Below are 24214 nucleotides of genomic sequence, written 5' to 3' on the forward strand. Positions count from 1 at the left end.
TCAGTGTGGTCGTTATAATGCAGCTTTGACAGGGTGCTCTGCTCTGTGATGGACCGCACGCTGACGTCACATAGCAGTAACATTGAATCACCACCAGTCTATCAAAGGCTGGTGGAGTCATTTAACATAACTGCTATGTGATGTAGATGCATGGCCTGTCACAGAGCAGGGTGGCCTGTCACAGAGCAGGGTGTCCTGTCACAGCTGCAGCTGGCATTCACCTTGATGAGGATCGTCGCCATGGTCAGCTCCAGGTTTCATGGGCCTCGGGCAAAAGATTCTCAGTGGGCCCCTTTAACACATGTCATGATTCCTGATGCACAGATAAAAAATACAGGTATAATACATATATGGGCACCGCATAGTCCACCATAGAGTACATGGGCACCACATCGTCCACCATACAGTATATGGGCAACACATAGTCCTCCATACAGTATTATGGGCACAACATAGTCCGCCATACAGTATTATGGGCCCCATTTAATGCTTATACGTAATGCTCCTCCATACAGCACATCACGAGCCCCATGTAATGCTCCTCCATACAGTATATCACAGGCCGCATATAATGCTCCTCCATACGGTACATCACAGGCCCCATATAATGCTCCTCCATACAGTATTATGGGTCCCATGTAATGCTGCATACATAAAAAAATAAAATCAATTAATCACCTCTCCCGTTCCCGCCGCAGGTCCAGTATACTCCGCATCTCTCCCAGCTCTGCAATGCGCAGGACAGAGAGGCTGAGTGCGCAGTAATGATGTTATCACACCCTCTGCTCTGAGACATCGCTGATTCAAAGGGCGCTGAAGACATTGCAGTGGCCGGGAATAAGGAGAGGTGAGTATGGGAGGGGGCCCGTGCCAGCACTTTTTCCCGGGATCCCCCGACTCACTGACCTCATAGTGTGTCTCCCACCCCCATTCGCCCAGGGCCCCAGCGCTTACCTGAGTTTGCCAGGTGGTGGGTCAGGACTGCATGCATGCGTGCACCTCTGCCTCCAGCAGTTTTAAAGAGCCCACATCACTAAATTTTTTTTCTACTTTTTCCTCCTTCTCTCTGCGGCCCAACCTGTGCGCCAGTCTGACCCTGGGTGGGTCCAAATCCTGACTAGCCCAAATGTATCCATGGTTCAGTGATAGTCAGCAGAGCAGATCTGTATTCTTTCAGCCGGGGTTGTATTGCCCTAAGCTGGCATCGTGTAGAATGTCAAATCTGTGTCCCTCATGATGGAGCCATGATGTCTTGGCTGCTGTCTTGTAAAAAGTCTCCGGTTCTTGGAATCTATGGATCTCTTGGCTGTCTAGATGCCTGAAGGTACCTCTGTATCTGGAGGTATCTGTTACAGAGTAGAGATGGGCGGACACCTGGACACGGTGACTCACGGTGCTAGCGGGGATCTCACTGACGTCACAGCAGTTTAGCCAAGCTGGGAACACAGCGTGAGTGACCGGAGGTAACCTCGATGACGTCACCACCGATCACTAAGGCTGCTCTCGCAGCAGCTCATTCACCAGTGGTTTTCAGCCTGGACGGTCGCATCATGGCATCCACTAACACCAGTGACCGGAGGTAAACTTTATACCTCCGATCACAGCTGAATGCTCACGCTGTCTTTTGATAGCGTGGGAACTGTGGCTCTCTGACCGGCAGGGATAATTTCACTGCCGATCAGAAGAGGTGTTTGCTGAGCTGTCATGCACATGACAGCATGACAAACACTCAGCGTCCGTGCCCGAACTGTAGGTGTTCAGTACAGACACCGAAGTTTACTGTTCGGGTTCACCCATTTCTATTACATATATCCTCTATTTATAGTTAACAACTGTCCATCAAGCCATCATCCAGAAGTAAAGGGGAAGAATGGTGACGAGATCAATTCGCATTTTTTAATTATTTAATCTATTTTCATAGTTTTTCCTCCTCCATTTTCCAAGTCAACAAACTGTGTAATCAACATATCAGCAAACATATCTGTTCAATTATCCTGCATCTCTACTCATCCAGGATAACAACACAATATGTTACATCAAATGTCAACTTCCAAGTTAATATTACAGGCTTATACGAACAAAAGTCTGTGTTTTCTTGACCAACCAGAAAGAAACACAAAAATCTCAAAAGTCAATGTATAGATAACAGTCAATGATTCCTGGCTTACTGAAAATAGATGTCAGCACAACATAGGGTCTTATCCTCAAAACACAATAAGCTTTTTGCCCAGATTAAACTAACCTGATCAATCTGTTAGGAAGGCATGTAAATGTTAGACGTCAGCTGCAAGCAGATCCTCGGGTCAGCAAGTGACTTTCAGATATCAAAGAAAAAAGGAATTAGTGGACGGTTTCTGCGCTGCTGAAAGTATTGAGACGTATATCCCATTAAAAGGTGAAAAATGTGGTGGTTTATTCAACTGATTTCTAAGTACAGAGTTACTACTTCTTCAGGTATGACCACATGTATTATGAAGAAGTAACTCTATTTCAAAACGCGTTGAATAAACCACCACATTTTTCAACTTTTACCAGAATATACTTTTCAATACTTTCAGCAGCGTGGGAATCATCCAATAATTCCTTTTTTCTTTGATGTCACATCAATACTAAAATGCAAACATTGAATTGGATGTAGCTAAAGAGGAAAGGATTCTTTACAGTTAGGGCTCATACTCACCTGCGAGAAACTCGGATGAGTCTCGCACGCCAATACCCGGCACTGCACCCGGCACTCAGGAGCGGAGCATGCGGATGAATGTATTTCTATGCGGCCGCACGCTCCGATCTGAGTGCTGGGTGCAGTGCCGGGTATTAACATGCAAGACTCATCTGAGTTTCTCACAGGTGAATATGAGCCCTTAGTGTCAGGCTGTGGAATGCCCTACCTCAAGAGGTAGCATTGGTAGCTACTATAGCTGCATTTACAAAATGGTTGGATGCTTTTCTCACAACATATAGCATTGTGGTTTATAAATAATTTAGTGTTAAAGTATAACTGGTGGCGAAAGATTGGACTTGATGGACTGGTGTCAACCTGTGTTACATAAGATGGGCAGAAGTGTTAGGATGGAGTCACACTTAACGTATGAAAAATCAGTCTAATTTTCTCGGCTGAGAGTCACACAAATGTTCTCCGTATGGTCATCCGTGTGTAATCCGTTTGCAATGCAATGATGCGATTTGCTCGCATCTATGTGTCCGTATGACATCCGTATGGAATCCGTATGACATGCGTATGGCTTTACATTTCTCACTGCTTTTCCCCAATTAATTTATTGGCTCAATGGGCTCAAATGAGGAAAATATGTGTGTATTTCTTGCAAGTCACACTGATGGTCTCTGTGGTGTCCGATTTTTTTCTTGCACCCATAGATTTGCATTGGCGAGACTCAGGCAATATATGCGTACAATCGCAGCATGCTGCGATTTCACTCGCACGCTGAATACGCCCGAGAAAAAAAACGGTGATGTGAGCTGCCCCATAGATTAACAGTGGTCCGAGTGCTATGCAATGTTTTCTCGCATAGCACTCGTCCGTATTCTACGCTAGTGTGACCCCGACCTTGGGCAGATTATGTGGCTGCACTAGCCTGGCAGTAGTGCAGCCTCAAATTTCAGTCTTGTAACCTAAAGGAATAATAATCTTTTGTAGAAGGTAATAAAACCTTGTGTTTTTTTCACAATAAAGGGTTTTATATACAGTATGTTACATTTGGTCACCCTCCTCTGCTAATTGTATTGATCTGTTCATTCATTTCAGTGCCAACTTTCTGAGAAAGCAAACAAGGAATTTAAGTGTCTGATTTATAGTTGCTTTAAATTGCCATAATATGCAACCAGTTTAACATTAAGTATATTTTAGTTACATTTGGAAACTTAGCTACCTAAATAAATGTTACTTTGGTACAACCACAGTGGTGTTATGTAATGTTATCTTCCATTAGTTCTACTTTAGTAATGATACTATGAAAATGCAATTGATTTTAACAGTAGATTTAACAACCCGTTTACCCGTTACCCTTCCTGTAGTGATGACAATTCTAGAAGATAAAAAGTTATTGTAATTTAACAATAAGAATATGGATGGTCTCAAAGCAAAATGAAAATCAACTGACATACAGTCATGGCCAAAAGAATTGACACCCCTGCAATTCTGTCAGATAATACTCATTTTCTTCCTGAAAATGATTGCAAACACAAATTATTTGGTATTATTATCTTCGTTTAATTTGTCTTAAATGAAAAAAAACACAAAAAGAATTGTCCTAAAGCCAAATTGGATATAATTCCACACCAAACATAAAAAAGGGGGTGGACAAAAGTATTGGCACTGTTCGAAAAATCATGTGATGCTTCTCTAATTTGTGTAACTAACAGCACCTGTAACTTACCTGTGGCACCTAACAGGTGTTGGCAATAATTAAATCACACTTGCAGCCAGTTGACATGGATTAAAGTTGACTCAACCTCTGTCCTGTGTCCTTGTGTGTACCACATTGAGCATGGAGAAGACCAAAGAACTGTCTAGGACTTGAGAAACCAAATTGTGAGGAAGCATGAGCAATCTCAAGGCTACAGGTCCATCTCCAAAGACCTGAATGTTCCTGTGTCTACCGTGCGCAGTGTCATCAAGAAGTTTACAGCCCACGTCACTGTGGCTAACCTCCCTAGATGTGGACAAAAAAGAAAAATTGACAAGAGATTTCAACGCAAGATTGTGCGGATGTTGGATAAAGAACCTCGACTAACATCCAAACAAGTTCAAGCTGCCCTGCAGTCCGAGGGTACAACAGTGTCAACCCGTACTATCCATCGGCGTCTGAATGAAAAGGGACTGTATGGTAGGAGACCCAGGAAGACCCCACTTCTTACCCCGAGACAAAAAAGCCAGGCTGGAGTTTGCCAAAACTTACTTGTTTTCTGGTCAGATGAGACAAAAGTATAGCTTTTTGGGCAAAGGCATCAACATAGAGTTTACAGGAGAAAAAAAGAGGCATTCAAAGAAAAGAACACGGTCCCTACAGTCAAACATGGCAGAGGTTCCCTGATGTTTTGGGGTTGCTTTGCTGCCTCTGGCACTGGACTGCTTGACCGTGTGCATGGCATTATGAAGTCTAAAGACTACCAACAAATTTTGCAGCATAATGTAGGGCCCAGTGTGAGAAAGCTGGGTCTCCCTCAGAGGTCATGGGTCTTCCAGCAGGACAATGACCCAAAACACACTTCAAAAAGCACTATAAAATGGTTTGAGAGAAAGCACTGGAGACTTCTAAGGTGGCCAGACCTGAATCCCATAGAACACCTGTGGAGAGATCTAAAATTGGCAGTTTGGAGAAGGCACCCTTCAAATATCAGGGACCTGGAACAGTTTGCCAAAGAAGAATGGTCTAATTCCAGCAGAGCATTGTACGAAACTCATTGATGGTTACCGGAAGCGGTTGGTCGCAGCTATTTTGGCTAAAGGTTGTGCAACCAAGTACTAGGCTGAGGGTGCCAATACTTTTGTCTGGCCCATTTTTGGAGTTTTGTGTGAAATGATTAATGTTTTGCTTTTTGCTTCATTCTCTTTTGTGTTTTTTCTTTTAAGACAAATTAAATGAAGATAATAATACCAAATAATTTGTGTTTGCAATCATTTTCAGGAAGAAAATGAGTATTATTTGACAGAATTGCAGGGGTGTCAATAAAATAAAAGCTTTACCCTAGGACATTTTTTACAAAATGTTAAATTGCAGATTCATCAGCTGTATACATTTATTTGGAAACGCAGACAAGAGAAAAAGGGAAGATATAAACGCATCCATTCCAATGAGCTGCTGCGTTTTTTTAGAACAGGACTGGTTTGGGCACAAATTTCTAGCCATGAATTATGCAAATTGCCTCTTCAGAGAAAAAGAGGACTTAAACTCTATAGCGCCACCTGTTGGAAGCAGCGATCCTACAAGTCACAATCAACCCTTTAAAGAGTCGTGCAATATGACTTAGGATAAAAGCCAAATCAGTATGTCAATTTGCAGACACGGTGTTTCGGGCTGCTGGCCCTCGTCAGTGCGAAGCATGAGAACTAATTTGGCTAGATGAGAGGCTCTGGACTGGGGTCTAAGGGGTAAACCCTAGCCATGAATTACACAGTAATATGGGGGGATTCAGAAAGGTTATCTGTTCATTGTAAAACAACCTTGTCATAAGACGTATGTGCTAAATAATCTAGTAAAAATCAATAAAAAAAAGTTTAAATTCTCGCTAAACTGCAAAGAAAAGGTGAGGAGTTTCTGGAGACGTGAGCAGAATGTGAGACTGTGACTACAGTCTATACAGGCGGGAGATACAAAATCTGTGGGACAACCAAAAGTTGTGAAACAGTGTGTATTATCTGGTTTGGGGGCAGTGGTACTAACAACCACAGGGAGGGGATCTTGTGGAGTGGGGCAATGTATTTTGGTCATCTACCTGTAGTTGTAAAACCATGGACGTAAGGCTACTTTCACACCTCCGTTTTTTTAATCCGTCACAATGCGTCGACGCGACGTATCGACGGATGCGTCAAAAATAGTGAAAAATGGATGCAACGCATCCAGTATTTTGACGGATCCGCTAGACGGTTCTTTCGAAAAACTGGATCCGTTGCATCCGTTTTGTCTGTTTTTACCATCCGTTTCATCCGTTTTTTTTGACGGATCCGTTTTCCATGCCTAAAAATGGGAGTCTCCCAAATGTGATTGGCTTCTGGAAAATAGGGAAATCAATATATTGACTGGCTGGCTGTCTTCAGGCTGGCAAGAGTCTTGCTGGCACATTTGGGGGTGACGCCCCAGGCCAGGTTTATATAGATTTGGGGCCTGTCTGGCCAATTGGCTACAAATTCCTGATTCTGAGCATGCTCAGTGTAAACGACGGATGCGACGTTTGGCCATCTGTCGCGATCCGTCGCTAATACAAGTCTATGGGAAAAAACGAATCCTGCGGGCACATTTGCAGGATCCGTTTTTTCCCAAAACGACGCATTGCAACGGATCTGAAAAGACGGAAGTGTGAAAGAGGCCTTAGGCATAAAAAATAGTTGTATCGTCAACCTGCCTAGGTGATTATTACTCCGCATTGGTCAAAAATGTTAAAAGCTTTTATGCCACTTTGTGGCTTAAAAGATTTGCTAAATCAGCACCTATGAGTCTAAAAAGCCCCTGTTTCCAGTGTGCAAATTGCAAGATTACAAATTTTACAATTTTTTTTTTAATAAAGATCATGTTATAAAAAAATTGCCTTTTTTATAAAATACATGTAACGGAAATTACTTTTCAATTGGCGTTTTGACATGATTGTTTGAGGTAAGTGACAGATAAAGATGGTGCATTAAGGGCAATTTCACACTGCATTCTGGCACACATTCAGTTGTTCAGTCAGGACTTATGTTCGATCCCCGCGCAAAATGGGATTCGAGGATATGTGCCGACCGGGCCATAGCGTATAATGGTGCTAACAGAGCGAAAGTGCATCAATTTCGGGTTGTGACAGAGTCACTGGTGAAGTGATAAAGGGGAGATACGTGTCACTGCGCATGATGGCATCAGTGATGTAAAACCAGAGTAGTTTCCTCCAGCACACTACATGTTTACATGATGAAATGAGAGTTATGTTATGGGCTGGTTTTAGTGGACCTCCATAGAAAAGGAGGGAGGGGGTCCACCGTATCTCCACATGCAGACCTGTGTGATGTCAAGATAATGTGATCAGTCACACGATCGAGAAGTCACAAGGTCTGGGCTTAAATGAATGAAGGTCAGATCTTTCATTGTTCAGTAGGTGCCTGGAGAAGGAGCACTCCAGGAAAGTGTTGCCTGAACTTGTGAAGCTGAACAGTGTGTTCGGAGAGCTGTGAGCGCAAGGAACCCCACTCACAAAAGGACTGTGTTTGTTCTGCCACCATTTTGTTTTCCCTTTCTTGTTTTGCCCAGAGGGCTGTATTTTCTTTCCCACACCTACGTTTATGCTGCCTACAATAAACCAAAGGAAATTCTTAAAGCCGCAGTGGACCCGTGTCTACCTCAGTGTGTAGCCGAGTGAGCCGGTCTACCACAGGTGGTGTTAGAAGTGCGGACAGCGTTTCCAGTGAACACGTGGGATGGCCAAAAGCCAGCATATGACGTCAGGCAAGATGGAGGACCTGCTGAAACATCTGATACAAGCACAGCAGCAACAGCAACTACAGCAGCAGTTACGCTGTTTATGCAGCAGATGCAGCAGCACCAGCAACACCAGAAGCAGATTGACTTGTTTACAGAGGTGGTTTACTGAAGACCGGCAGCTTCTCTCCCAAGTCCAGGTGATGACATGTACGTCTGGAAGGTGGTAAGACAAGCTATGCATAAAATGACACTGGGTGATGATGTGGAGGCATTTTTGACTGTGTTCGAGAAGGTAGCGAAGCGTGAAAAGCGTCCACCAGTACAGTGGACAGTGGTGCTGGCACCCTATTTGACTGGTAAGCCACAGAAGGACTATTATGATCTGGCATTACAGAATGCGCAAGTGTATGCCAAGTTAAAAACTGAAATTTTGGCACATGCAGGAGTGACTATGTCAGTGAGAGCACAAAGGGTTCACCACTGGGCATATTGTAGGGACAAACCACCTCGATCGTAAATGTTTGATTTACTGTATCTGTTGCAAAAATGGCTGCAGCTAGAATCCTCCACTCCAGCCCAGATGGTCGAGTGAGTTGTCATGGTTAGATTCATGCACTCCTTTCCTAGGCCGCTGCAGACCTGGGTTGCCCAGGGAGATCCCCAAAAAGGGGACAAACTGGTGGGCCTAGTAGAACGGTTCCACTTGGTCAAAAACTCCCTAAGGAAACCAAGGGGTGGTGCATCCCCATACTGGAGTACCTAGTGGGAACCTGAGCCCCAAAAGAGGGTTAGTAGAGCCACCACTGGGGGAGTCCTAGATCCCAAGGGGTCGCTGACTAAGCCTGTTCTGGGACTTGTGGAGGAAGTCGGGGTTACCAAGTGTCCCAGACAGGAGCCAGCTCAACCCTGAGGAAACCCCTTCGCAGTTGGAGGTGGATGAGATCTCCTTCTGTGTCCTGGCTAGTGAGGAGGATGATACAGTGACCAGTGAGGACAATATTCCTGAACTGGGGGTTTCTGGTGGGAATTTTGGGCCTGCTCAAATGCAGGATCTTACCCTAAAAGGGGCTTTGGAAAATGTGACCGTGATAAATGGGGTTGCCCAAGAGCCGGCGCTGACACCAGGTTTACACATTTTGCATTAAATGGAGAGCTACTGTATCAGGTCATTAAGCTAAGAGAAGTGGTAGAGCAGTTGTTAGTACCGGGTCCCTATAGTCATAGGGTATTAAACCTGGCCCATTCCCATATCTTGGGTGGACATCTGGGGGTAGACAAAACACAAAAGCGGGTCATTAGGAGGTTCTACTGGCCTGGGTGTCACATTGAGATTGTTATTGTTAACTACTTCCGGTCCTGCCCTACTTGTCAGCTTACAGCTCCCGTGTCCCATTTCCAAAGCCTCCTAGTGTCATTGCCCATTATAGAGGTCCCATTTGACAGGATTGTCATGGACCTTGTGGGGCCCCTGGTTAAGTCCGCCAGAGAACACCAATACATTCTAGTGGTGATGGACTATGTAACACGATACCCAAAGGCGGTATCCATTAGAAACTCCTCAGCCAGGAGCATAGCCTGAGAGTTAGTCCATATTTCCAGGATTTCTTTTCAGATGGGCCTGCCAAAAAAAAATCCTGATGGACCAAGGCACAGTTGTGTAAGGCTTTTCAGGTTACACAACTCCACTCGTCGGTGTACCATCTGCAGATGGACAGCCTGATGGAGAGATTCAACAAGACGTTAAAGTCCATGCTTAAGATGGTTGTGGAGAGAGATGGCCAAGACTGGGATTGCCTACTGCTGAACCTGCTGTTTTCTATCAGGGAAGTTCCTCAGTCCTCTACCGGATTCTCACTGTTTGAGCTGCTGTATGGACAACACTACCGTGGACTTCTAGATGGAGACCTGGGAGTCAGAAGTTACACCCTACCTCAACATTGCCATGTAGCCCAAATGCAGGACCGGATCACAAGGGTAATGCCGATTGTGAAGGAGAGCCTCCTTCAAGCACAAGAAGTTCAGGCGAAGGTCTACAACCGAGCCTCGAGGTTCAGAAAGTTAAGCCCTGAAGACCGGGTGTTGGTGCTGGTTTCCACTGTGGAAAGTAAATTATTGGCCAAGTGGCAAGGGTCATACGAGGTGGTCGAGAAGTTGAGTGTCGTCAACTACAAGGTTCATCAACCAGGGAGACAAAAGCCGTACCAACTGTATCACATAGACCTGCTCAAACCGTGGCGAGACCGGGAATAGGGGAAGGCTGCATGCCTTGGAGCCAGTCCTCAAGCCAGGGTCAAGGATGTCACATTGGCATAGAAACAACAGTGGCGTGAGCTGCTTCAGTGGAATCAGGACCTGTTTACAGAGTTACCAGGTTGTACACAGGTTTGGAGCGTGAGATCCTGACAAAACCGCATGTGAAGGTGAATCAGGGCCTTATCGGATTCCCGAAGCCCTCTGTGAGGTGATCTCCAATGAAGTGAGGAGAATGTTGAGCCTAGCCATCATCGAGGAGTCAAAGAGTGGTTGGTCCAGCCCTATTGTCCTTGTGCCAAAGCCTGATGGAGAGTGGCACTTCTATAACAATTACAGAAAGCAAAATGAGGTGTCCACGTTTGACGCGTATCCAATGCCCCGGGTTGATGAGCTCGTTTTGTTTTCCTGTTTTGCCCAGAGGGTTGTATTTTCTTTACCACACCTTGGTTTATGCTGCCTACAATAAACCAAAAGAAGGTTCTTAAAGCCGTGGTGTACCCATGTCTACCTCCATGTGCAGCCGAGTGAGCCGATCTACTACAGGGTGTATATGCCTATTGGAGGCTAACACTCAGACGCAGTCTACTATGTGTGAGTTTCTGCCTCCTGTAGGCATACAATCCCCAAAACGATGCAGGGCAGAGTGCACAGTTGCCCTGTCAGCATCATTATAATCTATAGCCCCGTCAGTGCATACGCTCAAATCCCATTTTGCAGAAGGTTCGGACGTAAGCCCCAACAGAGCCACTGAACGGGTGCTTGAATGCAGTGTGAAATCACCCTAAGTCTCTCTCCAAACATAGCAAGCATGATATATAGATCTCATAATACAATTTTGCGGTCCAATTAACCTTTATTAATCCATAGCTGTCTTAATTCTGACCTTTATGTGTGCTGATTACAACGTGCAATGCAATATTCACAACAAGCACTTCAGGGAGTAGATAATATTATGCTACTCCGGTATCTTCGAAAATTCAAAAAGAATCTCTAGGGTATAATAACACGGCCAATTAATCATGACCTACTATAGATGACTGGAAGAATGTAATATTATCATGTAATTTACAGGCAAAACAAAAATAACAGTACACACAAGAGACTACAAGAAGTATATACACATTCTCCTCTTACTCTCACTGCTAGCAAATGTTCTATTCTGTACTCCACAAAATAAACAACAGATATGTTATCTTTTTATTGTACTTATGTTCTACATTACAGAACAACACATCAATATAATTGCGGTGGATCTTGCAATTTGAATTCACCTTGAACAACTTTAGAAACAAACCATGTTGGAATCTGATTAAAAAAATGTGTTTTTAAACCCTAATAGCACAGTACATCTAATACACTTGTGCTCAAAAGTTTACATACTCCAGCAGAATTTTTGCTTTCTTGGTCTTTATTCAGAGAATATGAATGATAACACCAAAACATTTTCTCCGCTCATGGTTTGTGGGTTGATGAAGCCATTTATTGTCAAACTACTGTTTTCTCATTTTAAATCATAATGACAACCCAAATGACCCTGATCAAAAGTCACATACCCATTTCTTAATACCGTGTACTGCCCCCTCTAACATCAATGATAGCTTGTAGTCTTTTGTGATAGTTGTGGATGAGGTTCTTTATTTTCTCAGATGGTAAAGCTGTCCACTTTTCTTGCCAAAAGGCCTCCAGTTCCTGTACATTCCTGGGCTGTCTAGCATGAACTGCGCAATTGAGATCTCCCCAGAGTGGCTCAATGATATTGAGGTCAGGAGACTGAGATGGCCACTCCAGAACCTTCACTTTGTTTTGCTGTAGCCAATGACAGGTCGACTTGGCCTTGTGTTTTGGATCGTTGTCATGTTGGAATGTCGAAGTACTTCCTATGCGCAGCTTCTGGGCTGATGATTGCAAATTTGCCTCCAGTATTTGATGATAACGTGCTGCATTCATATTTCCTTCAACTTTGAATAAGTTTCCTGTGGCGTTGTAGCTCACACATCCCCAAAACATCAGCGATCCACCTCTGTGCTTTACAGTAGGAATGGTGTTCCTTTCATCATAGGCCTTGGCGTGGAGTGGAGTGCATATTCATTACTTTAATGAGCGGTATCACTGACCGCTCAGCACAGGAAGGAAGACAGGAAGAGAGATGCTGGCTATCACTGACCGCTCAGCACAGGAAGGAAAACAGGAAGAGAGATACCGGTGCCCGAGATGCAGAGACTGATATACAGAGCCAGGAGGGTGAGTAGGACTGGGGGAGGATGAGCCATGCGATATTCACTTGTCCCCATTCCACCACCGTGCTGTGTCTTCTGGGTCTTCTGGCTGTGACATTCAGGTCAGAGGGCGCGATGACGTGGTTAGTGCGCGCCCTCTGCCTGAACAGTCACTGCAGAGAGTCGGTGACGCTGAGGAGCAGTGGGTAGCGATGAGAGGTGAGTATGTCATTTATTTTTCTTTAATTGCAGCAGCATTGTATGGTGCATATTTTAATATGGAGCATCTTATGGGGCCATCATTAACCTTTAAGCAGCATTATATGGGGCATATTTTTGCATGGAGCATCTTATGAGGCCATTATTAACCTTTGTGAAGCATTATATGGGGCATATTTTTGTGTGGAGCATCTTATGGGGCATCATTATCCTTTGTGCAGCATTATATGGGGCATATTTTAATATGGAGCATCTTATGGGGCCATCATTAACCTTTGTGCAGTGTTATATGGGGCATATTTTAATATGGAGTATCTTATGGGGCCATCATTAACCTTTGTGCAGCATGATATGGGGCATATTTTAATATGGAGCATCTTATGGGGCCATCATTAACCTTTATGGAGCATTATATGGGGCATATTTTAGTATGGAGCCATCATTAACTTTTGTGCAGCATTATATGGGGCATATTTTTCTATGGAGCATCTTATGGGGCCATCATTAACCTTTATGGAGCATTATATGGGGCATATTATTGTATGGAGCATCTTATGGGCAGCACTGCAGCCTTGCAGTGGATAGCACTGCAGCCTTGCAGCACTGGAGTCCTGGGTTCTAATCTCACCTTGGACAACATCTGCAAGGAGTTTGTATGTTCTCCCTGTGTTTGCATGGGTTTCCTCCGGGTACTCCGGTTTCCTCCCACATTTGTGTGTGCAAAACTGTAAAGCGCTGCGGAATATGTTAGTGCTATATAAAAATAAAGCTTATTATTATTATGGGGCCATCATGAACTTTATGGAGCATTATATGGGGTGTATTTTGTATGGAGCATCTTATGGGGCTTGTGATTCAATATGGATATTCAAAAACATTTAACCTACTGATGTCTCAATTAATTTTACTTTTATTGGTATCTATTTTTATTTTTGAAATTTATCAGTACTAGTAGCTACTGCATTTCCCACCCTAGGCTTATACTCAAGTCAATACGTGTTCCCTGTTTTTGTGGCAAAATTAGGTGCCTCGGCTTATACTCGGGTCGGTGTTAGGTGTCGAGTTGCCGCCGCTGCACAGGGGGAATCTCGAACCATGTCTGCTGCAGTCTCCCATTCTCCTCCAGCCACAGTGGAGCCTGCTCAGCGGAGACGTCGGTCCCAGCATCTGGCTCAGGCTGATACTGGACGACTGGTTACTACTGCCCTTCCAGGCTCTACCTTTGTAGCCAGCAATGTTCAGCAGCAAGCAGGTCTTTCTGGGACTAAGTCCTGCTTTTCCCATACTGAGCATGCCCACGGGACGATCTCCCATTGCAGGTCGGGGGTCACATGCTTAGGTCCTGTTGTGGTTCCTATTGGACCACTAGGAAGGTCCTTGTCTGCTGCAGCTATAAAAGGTTCAACCTTTGTTATGAGCTTTGCTGCTTTAGTGGTCATGTCTGCATGAGTTCAGGGTTCGCTGAAATAAGCCCCTAGAATACCGACTCCTCCGGTGAGGAGTTTTGTGTGCTTTGCTGACTGCGTGACCACTGGTTGCTCTCTGCTCAGTTAGGTAGCTGTGATCCTCTGTGAGGTTAACAGGGCACAGCGTTCCCCTATCTATGCGATTCTGTGAAGTAACAGAGTTCGCTTATACCGCCATATAGTGCCGCCAATTCTAGCAGCAAGTTACTCTCCTGCACGGTAGACCCTGGGTTGCGAACGCACGTATTATTACTTATATATATATATATACTCGGTATGTTCCGCCAACCCTGACAGTCAGCTTACACTCGAGTATATATGGCACATTCTTTCCACAAAAATTTTGATTTAGCCCCAGATTTTAAATTTTCACAAGGGGAAATGCGTAAAAATGTCACCAAAATTTGTCACACAATTTATGCTGAATGTGAAATACCCCATATATGGCTATACAGTATTGTTTGGCCATACGGCGAGACTCGGAAAGGAAGGAGTGCCATTTGCCTCCTGGTGTGCAGATTTTCCTAGAATAGTTTGCAGACACCATAAACAAAGCCTCTAAGTGCTAGAAGAGCAGAATACCCCCTTCAAGTGGAAATTATATCCCTGACAAACATGCGGACACTAAATGTGGTTTAGGTATAGTATGAGGCTCAGAAGGGAGAAGTGCCTTTCCTAACGATGATAGTGAAAAGGCCGTTACCCTAACAGGCTAATTATGGTCTAAAACATTGGTCATAGTTATCTGAGAACACAAATCTACAAGGGTACCTAAACTTTTCCATCAGCCCATTTGCTGTAGATGTACGTCATGATTGGGAAGGACTTCCCAACCAATGGGGTACATGTACATTGTGGCGAAAGCTGCCGGGTGTCAGCTGATTCTGACAGCTGATACCTGGCTTTCATTGCCAGGAGCAGTGCCTGCACTGCTCCCGTTACTTTAGTGTGAAGGCAGAGGGAAGAATGCCCATCTGCCCTTGGATCGGAGACCCTGCAATGTCATCAAGGGATCCCGATTGTTGCCATGGTGACCAGATGTCGTCATGGTTCACCAGTCACTAGGAAGTTAGTTAGATCATTTGTAGTGCTTGATCTAACTAACTTCTGTCTGCAGCACTGCTGCTGCATTGCTACACCTTCCAACTGCAATAAGACTGCAGAAAGTGAAGCCCCATAGTGGGACTAGGTAAAAAAAAAAAGTTGTAAATATACGTTTTTTAAATCACAAAATAATAGTAAATGTATATATTGTACCCACAATTAAATATTATGAAAAGAAAAACAGAAAAAAAAAAAAGTACTCATATTTGTTATCGCAGCATTCGGAACGACCTGACCTATAAAACTGTCCCACTAGTTAACCCCTTTAGTGAACACTGAAAAAAAACAAACAAAACGAGGGAAAAACGATGCTTTATCATCATACCGCTGAACAGAAAGTGGAATACAACTCAATCAAAAAGACGAATATAAATTAAAATGTTATTGTGACACAGTCATCTTGTCCAGCAAAAATCAAGCTGCCATAACACAGTTCCATCACCCCAAAAATAAAAGTTATATCTCTCAGAATAAAGTGATACAAAAACAATTATTTTTTCTATAAAATAGTTTTTATTGTGTAAAAGCACCAAAACATAAAACATAAATGGGGTATCGTAATTTTACCACACACGGAATGGCATTAAAAAAACCCACAAAACAATTCTTGCACTGTTGCTTTTTGATTATTTTGCCTCCCAAAAATCGGAATACAAAGCGATCAAAAATATCATGAGCCTGAAAATGATACCAATAAAAACATCAACTTTTCCCACAAAAAACAAGCCCTCACATGACTGTCAGCAGAATTATGGAAAAGTTATACCTTTTAAAATATGATGATGCAAAAAAATAGTTTTTGAAAATAAAAAAAAAGTATTTTAGTGTCTGATAGCAGCCAAACATAAAAACCTGATCTAAATCTGGCATCGCTGTAATCGCATTGACCCGAAGAATAAAGTTGTCTAATCACTTATACTGCACGAGAAACAGCGTAAAAATATAAATAAAAACATTTCTTCACCTGCTGTTGATATGATAATTCTGCCTCCCAAAGATTGTAGTAAGGCTCGGCTCACATGTATCCCAAGATCTGCGCTGAGTGCTTCCCTTGGGGTTTCCGTGTAATTCTCTGAAATATAAGATTCAGACGGAACCCTGGCGGAAGATGAGGCAGATGGCGGCACTGTGGATCTGTGATTCAGCAGTATCCATCATTTTATTAAGAGTGCATAAAAGTGCCATTGACCAGCTTTCTGGATCTCTTAAAAAAAGGACATGGCTGAAAAGAGGCCAGATGGTGTCCAGAGTAACTCTGCTGCCTCATTATAGTGAATGGATCCCTTGGGGGTTTCATCTAAATTATGTCACTCGAAAATGTATAAGTGCTCAACGTACAGCGATCCAAATTGTAATGTAAAATGTTTCCAATAAAAGCTTCAACTCAATCCACAAAAAAGGAGGTCCCCACTCAGGTCCATCATCTGTTAACGGAAATATAGGGTGTTTTCATGTTACTGGTAGCATAAAGGCTCTGGAAAAGTGAAATGACCCTCGCCCCCCAAAAGAAGTTAAGCAAATTATGTGCTCCCAATTCTAAATGCCCCCTCCCTTCTGAGCCCTAATGTGTCTAATTCACATTTAGCGTCCACATGTTTGGCATTTCTGCAGTGATGAGAGCCCGCCTAACTTATAGATGCATGAGATGGGCACAACGTACTGGTTACTACAATGGCAGTTTGAAATTTCACTCCGTAACAACCACTGCTGCTTGTTTCTGGAAAACTCCCATGGAGTCTAAATCGTCACGACACCTGTAGATAAATTCCCAATGGGGTATAATTTCCAAAAGGGGGGATTCTGATCTTTTAGCACTTAGGGGCTCTGTTCTGTAAACTACTATAGAAAATTCTGCATTCCAGGGTGTCTCCTGTATAACAGTACTACTTAGCCATACGGCGAGACTCGGGAGGAATGGAGCGCTATTTGCCAAGGTCAGAGAGGCCCGGCGCCTGCGCACTGCAGTACTTTGCTCTGCACTCAACAGGGCAGACAAAGTACGCCTGCGCCGGAGCCGTGGCTGAAGATCAGAAGAGGACGTCTTGGAATGAAGATGGGAGGCACCGCAGCAGACCAGAGACGCCCATCCGACCGGACCAGCAGCGGGACCGCCCCTGGGTGAGTATAATCTAACGTCTTTTTCTCCTCTTTCAGGTAACATCGAGGGCTTATCTACAGCATTACAGAATGCTGTAGATAAGCCCCTGATGCCGGTGGGCTTACCTCACCGTGATTTTCGGGGTGACAGGTTCCCTTTAAAGGCATCAAAACTATGAATTAACACATGTGGAATTATATACTTAACAAAAAAGTGTGAAACAACTGAAAATATGTCTTATATTCTAGGTTCTTCAAAGTAGCCACCTTTTGCTTTGATAACTGTTTTGCACACTCTTGGCATTCTCTTGAGCTTCAAGAGGTAGTCACCGGAAATGGTCTTCCAACAATCTTGAAGGAGTTCCCAGAGATGCTTAGCACTTGTTGGCCCTTTTGCCTTCACTCTGTGGTCCAGCTCACCCCAAACCATCAGGTCCTCTGGTGTTGCACCCCATCACTCTCCTTCTTGGACAAATAGCCCTTACACAGCCTGAAGGTGTGTTTGGGGTCATTGTCCTGTTGAAAAATAAATGATGGTCCAACTAAACCCAAACCGCATGGAATAGCATGCCACTGCAAGATGCTGTGGTAGCCATGCTCGTTCAGTATGCCTTCAATTTTTAATAAATCCCCTACAGTGTCACCAGCAAAGCACCCCCACACCATCACACCTCCTCCTCCATGCTTCACGGTGGGAACCAGGCATATAGAGTCCATCCGTTCACCTTTTCTGTGTCGCACAAAGACACGGTGGTTGGAACCAAAGATCTTAAATTTGGACTCATCAGACCAAAGCACAGATTTCCACTGGTCTATTGCCCATTCCTTGTGTTCTTTTGCCCAAACAAGTCTCTTCTGCTTGTTGCCTGTCCTTAGCAGTGGTTTCCTAGCAGCTATTTTACCATGAAGGCCTGCTGCACAAAGTCTTCTCTTAACAGTTGTTGTAGAGATGTGTCTGCTGCTAGAACTCTGTGTGGCATTGACCTGGTATCTAATCTGAGCTGCTGTTAACCTGCGATTTCTGAGGCTGGTAACTTGGATAAACTTATCCTCAGAAGCAGAGGTGACTCTTGGTCTTCCTTTCCTGGGGCGGTCCTCATGTGAGCCAGGTTCTTTGCAGCGCTTGATGGTTTTTGCAACTGCACTTGGGGACACTTTCAAAGTTTTCCCAATTTTTTGGACTGACTGACCTTAATTTCTTAAAATAATGATGGCCACTCGTTTTTCTTTACTTAGAATTTGTATTATGGCAAGAAAAAAGCAGCTAACAGTCTATTCAGAAGGACTATCAGCTGTGTATCCCCCAGACTTCTGCTCAACACAACTGATGGTCCCAACCCCATTTATAAGGAAAGAAATCCCACTTATTACACCTGACAGGGCACACCTGTGAAGTGAAAACCATTTCCGGTGACTACCTCATGAAGCTCATCAAGAGAATGCCAAGAGTGTGCAAAGTAGTCACCAAAGCAAAAGGTGGCTACTTTGAAGAACCTAGAAAATAAGACATATTTTCAGTTGTTTCATACTTTTTTGTTAAGTATATAATTCCACAAGTGTTAATTAATAGTTTTGATGCCTTCAGTGTGAATTTACAATTTTAATAGTCATGAAAATACAGAAAAATCTTTAAATGAGAAGGCGTGTCCAAACTTTTGGTCTGTAATGTACATACATTCCTTGAAGGGTCTAGCTTCCAAAATGGTGTCCCTTGTGGAGTTTTTCCACTGTTTAGGCACATCAGAGGCTCTTGAAACGAGGCATGACATCGGCAGACCATTCCATCAAAGTCGGCGTTCGAAAAGTCACTCCTTTTCTGAGCCTAAACAGTATTTTACCCCCACATATGGGGTATCTGCGTACTCAGGAGAAATTGCAAAACAAATTGCATGGTGCAATTTCTCCTGTTAGCCTTGTGAAAATGCAAAATTTGGGGCTAAACATTTTTATGGTGAAAATTAGATTTTTTTTATTTTTACGGCTCAACATTATATATTTCTGTGAAGCATTTTGAGGTTAAAGGTACTCACCACACATCTAGTTAAGTTCCCTGAGGAGTCTAGTTTCCAAAATGGTGTCACGTGTCGTCGGTTTCCATTGTTTAGGCACATCAGAGGCTCTCCAAACACAACACGGAGTCCACTAATTAATCCAGCAAATTTTACATTAAAAAAGCCAAATGGCACGCCTTCCCTTCCAAGTGCTCAAACAGTGGTTTTCCCCCACATATGGGGTATTGGCATACTCAAGAGAAGCAAGAAGTTTTGGGGACAGTTTTCTCCTGTTACCCTAGCAAAAATTTAAAAAAATTGGAGTCTAAAGTAACATTTTTGTAACAAAAAGTTAAATGTTAATTTTTTCCTTCCACAATCCAAAAATTCCTATGAAGCACCTGAAGAGTTAAACTTCTTGAATGTCTTGAATGTGATTTTGAGCACCTTGAAGGGTGTAGTTTTTAGAATAGTGTCACTTTTAGGTACTTTTTTCACATTGGCTCCTTAAAGTCAACTTTTACCCTTATAACGTCTTATCAAAAAGTGTGCGGATGTAAACTTGACATGTGGGAAATGTTATTTATTAACTATTTTGTGTGATATAACTCTCTGGATTTAAGTGCAAAAAAAATAAAATTTGAAAAATTTTGCAAAATTTTAATTTTTCTCACAACACAAGTCATATCAAAGAAATTTGACCTCTATCAGAAAGTACAATATATCATGAAAAAAAACAACCTAAAAAATAGTGGGATCCATTGAAGCGTTCCAGAGTTATTACCACATAAAGTGACACTGGTCAGAATTGTAAAATTTGGCCCGGTCATGAAGATGAAAACAGGCTCAGGGGTGAAGAGGTTAAATGTTCACAATAACAGTAATTTTGACCAGGGGTACTCAAAATTTTACATGCCACTGTATTAATCCTGACCGTTCGCCAACTTATTTGCACTTTAGCAAAAAACTGCCTTTTGTTAAAGCCACAAATTAAAAATTTTGATTCATCAGTCCAGAGCATAGGTTATCACTGTTTGTATGTTTTCATGCTTAGTTGCTCTTTTTTTCATGTTGAAGTAACATACATAGTAACATAGTAAGGCCGAAAAAAGACATTTGTCCATCCAGTTCAGCCTATATTCCATCATAATAAATACCCAGATCTACGTCCTTCTACAGAACCTAATAATTGTATGATACAATATTGTTCTGCTCCAGGAAGACATCCAGGCCTCTCTTGAACCCCTCGACTGAGTTCGCCATCACCACCTCCTCAGGCAAGCAATTCCAGATTCTCACTGCCCTAACAGTAAAGAATCCTCTTCTATGTTGGTGGAAAAACCTTCTCTCCTCCAGACGCAAAGAAGGTATGTCTTTTTGGCCACAATTCTTCCAAGAAGACTACTTCCAGCCTAACCTATCTGAATAGTAGAGTTTGTAGCTAAAGGGACTGCTGCACAATTTCCAATCTTGAAGGGAAGTAAGCATGATTTATCTCTCATCTGCTGCACTGTTTCCTTGGTTGACCACTGTGTTTGCAGTCCTCAACGTTGCCTAATTCTTGGTGTATCTTCAACAGAGCTTGAACTGCACATCTTGAAACCCCAGTCTGCTTTTACCTTCCATCTATCTTGTTGCTGTGCTTAGTCTTGCCTTGATAAATGACTTCTCCTCTCATGCTGATGGTCTGGTTATCTCCAACTGTGATGAACAACAGTTACTGGATCATATTTATAATCCTGTGTGTCTCTATCAAAGCTCTACATTGGCGCAGCTAAATAATGCTTTCAAACTCCCGCTTACTAGTTAACTAGGTGCAATAATAACATTTGCTGGCAGTACACAGGACATATTATATCACACAGCATGGCACATAACAGGACATTAAGCTCTGGCAAAAATGAACAGACCACTGCAAAATGTTCAGTTTGTCTGATTTTTCTCTTTATAGGTATATTTTTGAATAAAATGTAAATTGTTCTTTTATTCTATAAACTTCTGCCAACGTGTCTCCGAATTTCCAAGCAATACATTTTGTATTTTTTTTTTGTGAAAAAGAAAAATAGTCAAAATTAAAAAACAAACAAACAGTGCTTTCAGACCTCAAATAATTCAAAGAAAACAAGTTCATAATCATTTAGAAACAACAATGCTAGTGTTTTAACTCAGGAAGAGTTCAGTAATGAATATTTTGTGGAATAACCCTGATTTTTAATCACAGCTTTCATGCGTCTTGGCATGCTTTCCACCAGTCTTTCACACTGCTTTTGACACAAAAATTTAAGCAGTTCTTTGTTTGATGGCTTGTTTGATGGCATCCTTCTTTTGATTACATTACAGAGTTTCTCAATGGGGTTCAGGTCTGGAGATTGGGCTGCCCATAACAGGGTTTTGATGTGGTGGTCTCTTAATTTTTACCAGAGCTGTACTGTATACTGAATAATAATGGTATTGAATAACAAAGTCCATCAACATGAAGAACACCAAGTGGTAAATATTTTTTCTTCAGTACTTTATATCTACTGTATCTTCCAAGTGCAGACACGACTGCAAAAATGAAGTATATTCACCCCAAACAGGGCAAGTATAACTGAGTCTTTGAAAAACATCCTCCATCTGCTCCAGCAATCTATGAATAGTGGAGATAGCAGCGAGAGTTTCAATGTGTAACACAGCAAACTCAAAATGTTGTCTCAAGACGGTGTGTTGTGTTATTGTTTTTTTTTTCCTTTTGGTCTAGCAAGAGTTAATGCCTGTTTTATGCTAGCTGTTCTTTTAGGTTGGTCAGCTGATGCTGGTTGGTAACCACTCCCTCCTTCCTTTAAATAGTCACATGACCCATCAGCTGATTGTCGGTAATAGAGTCCGTCTATGCAGACCAGCTTGAGGTGTGGAGAGCTCCTGTGTCTGTGGTGTTGCTGCTGTGGGAGTTCAGATTCCTGGTGTCTTTTTTTATGCTGCTGTAGAGCTTTGCAGCCGAGCCTAAGCTGAGCATTTCTTCCTTTTTCTTTGCTTGTGTGTCTCTTCACCTGTGTGTTACCATCAGCAGTGGTGAAGCTAGCGTCCTTGCCGACCAGTGCTCTAGCCAGGGTACATTGAGGTGGCAATCAGGGAAAAGGCATGTGAAAGTTCAGGGGGGAGGACCCACATAGGGCCTTATGGGAGCTTAGGGACATGCACAGATTGGTGTCAGGAGGTGTCCCATCCCTTGCTCCTTACAATTCCTCTTCCTTTTGCATACCGTCATATTTGTATGCTATGTCGTCCACCGGACTTAATATCTTTAACCTCTTCATGACCTTGGGATTTTTCATTTTTCCGTGTTCGTTTTTCACTCCCCTCCTTCCCAGAGCCATAACTTTTATTTTTTACGTAAATTTGGCCATGTGAGGGCTTATTTTTTGCGGGACGAGTTGTACTTTTGAACGACATCATTGGTTTTAGCATGTCGTGTACTAGAAAACGGGAAAAAAATTCCAAGTGCGGTGAAATTGCAAAAAAAGTGCAATCCAACACTTGTTTTTTGTTTGGCTTTTTTGCTAGGTTCACTAAATGCTAAAACTGACCTGACATTATGATTCTCCAGGTCAGTACGAGTTCATAGACACCTAACATGACTAGGTTATTTTTTATCTAATTGGTGAAAAAAAATTCCAAACTTTGCTAAAAAAAAAAAAATTGCGCCATTTTCCGATACTCGTAGTGTCTCCATTTTTCATGATCTGGGGTCGGTTGGGGGCTTATTTTTTGCGTGCTGAGATGACGTTTTTAACGATAGCATTTTGGTGCAGATACGTTCTTTTGATCGCCCGTTATTGCATTTTAATGCAATGTCACGGCGACCAAAAAAACGTAATTCTGGCGTTTCAAATTTTTTTCTCGCTACGCTGTTTAGCAATCAGGTTAATGCTTTTTATTAATTGATAGATCAGGCGATTCTGAGCGCGGCGATACCAGATATGTGTAGATTTGATTTTTATTTTATTGATTTATTTTGGGGCAAAAGGGGGGTGATTTAAACTTTTATATTTTTTTTATTTTTTTCACATTTTTTTTTAACTTTTGCCATGCTTCAATAGCCTCCATGGGAGGCTAGAAGCAGGCACAACGCGATCGCCTCTGCTACATAGCAGCGATCTGCTGATCACTGCTATGTAGCAGAATTGCAGGTGTGCTGTGAGCGCCGACCACAGGGTGGCGCTCACAGCCACCAGCGATCAGTAACCATAGAGGTCTCAAGGACCTCTATGGTTACAATGGAGAAGCATCGCCGACCTCCGATCATGTGACGGGGTCGGAGATGATGTCATTTTCGGCCGCCCGGCCGGGTGCGGTAGTTAAATGCCGCTGTCTGCGTTTGACAGCGGCATTTAACTAGTTAATAGGCGCGGGCAGATCGCGATTCTGCTTGCGCCTATTACGGGCACATGTCAGCTGTTCAAAACAGCCGACATGTCCCGGCTTTGATGCGGGCTCACCGCCGGAGCCTTGCATCAAAGTGGGGCTTCTGACCTCGGACGTACTATCCCGTCCGAGGTCAGAAAGGGGTTAAAGGGGTTTTTCCAAAAATAAAGTTAATTTTAATCAACATTTTAATTAATAGATATTTGAATAATAATAACTTCCACAATTGGTTATGTTTAAAATTTTTTTTCCTTTGCTGAGATAATCTTATAAATGTGCCCCTGCTGTGTACTGTATAATGGCTGTGTCTGACCTTGCAGGAACATGGTCTGATCATA

General features: G+C 42.9%; 1 protein-coding gene across 1 annotated transcript in view; it reads right to left on the reverse strand.

The window, feature by feature from the left end:
- KCNG2 (potassium voltage-gated channel modifier subfamily G member 2) overlaps positions 1 to 24214 on the reverse strand; it is a 391592-nt gene that overhangs the window by 20024 nt on the left and 347354 nt on the right. The gene's annotated exons all lie outside the window — the stretch shown is intronic.

Source organism: Ranitomeya imitator, chromosome 6 (assembly GCF_032444005.1).
Source record: "Ranitomeya imitator isolate aRanImi1 chromosome 6, aRanImi1.pri, whole genome shotgun sequence".
In the NCBI taxonomy this organism is placed as follows: domain Eukaryota; kingdom Metazoa; phylum Chordata; class Amphibia; order Anura; family Dendrobatidae; genus Ranitomeya; species Ranitomeya imitator.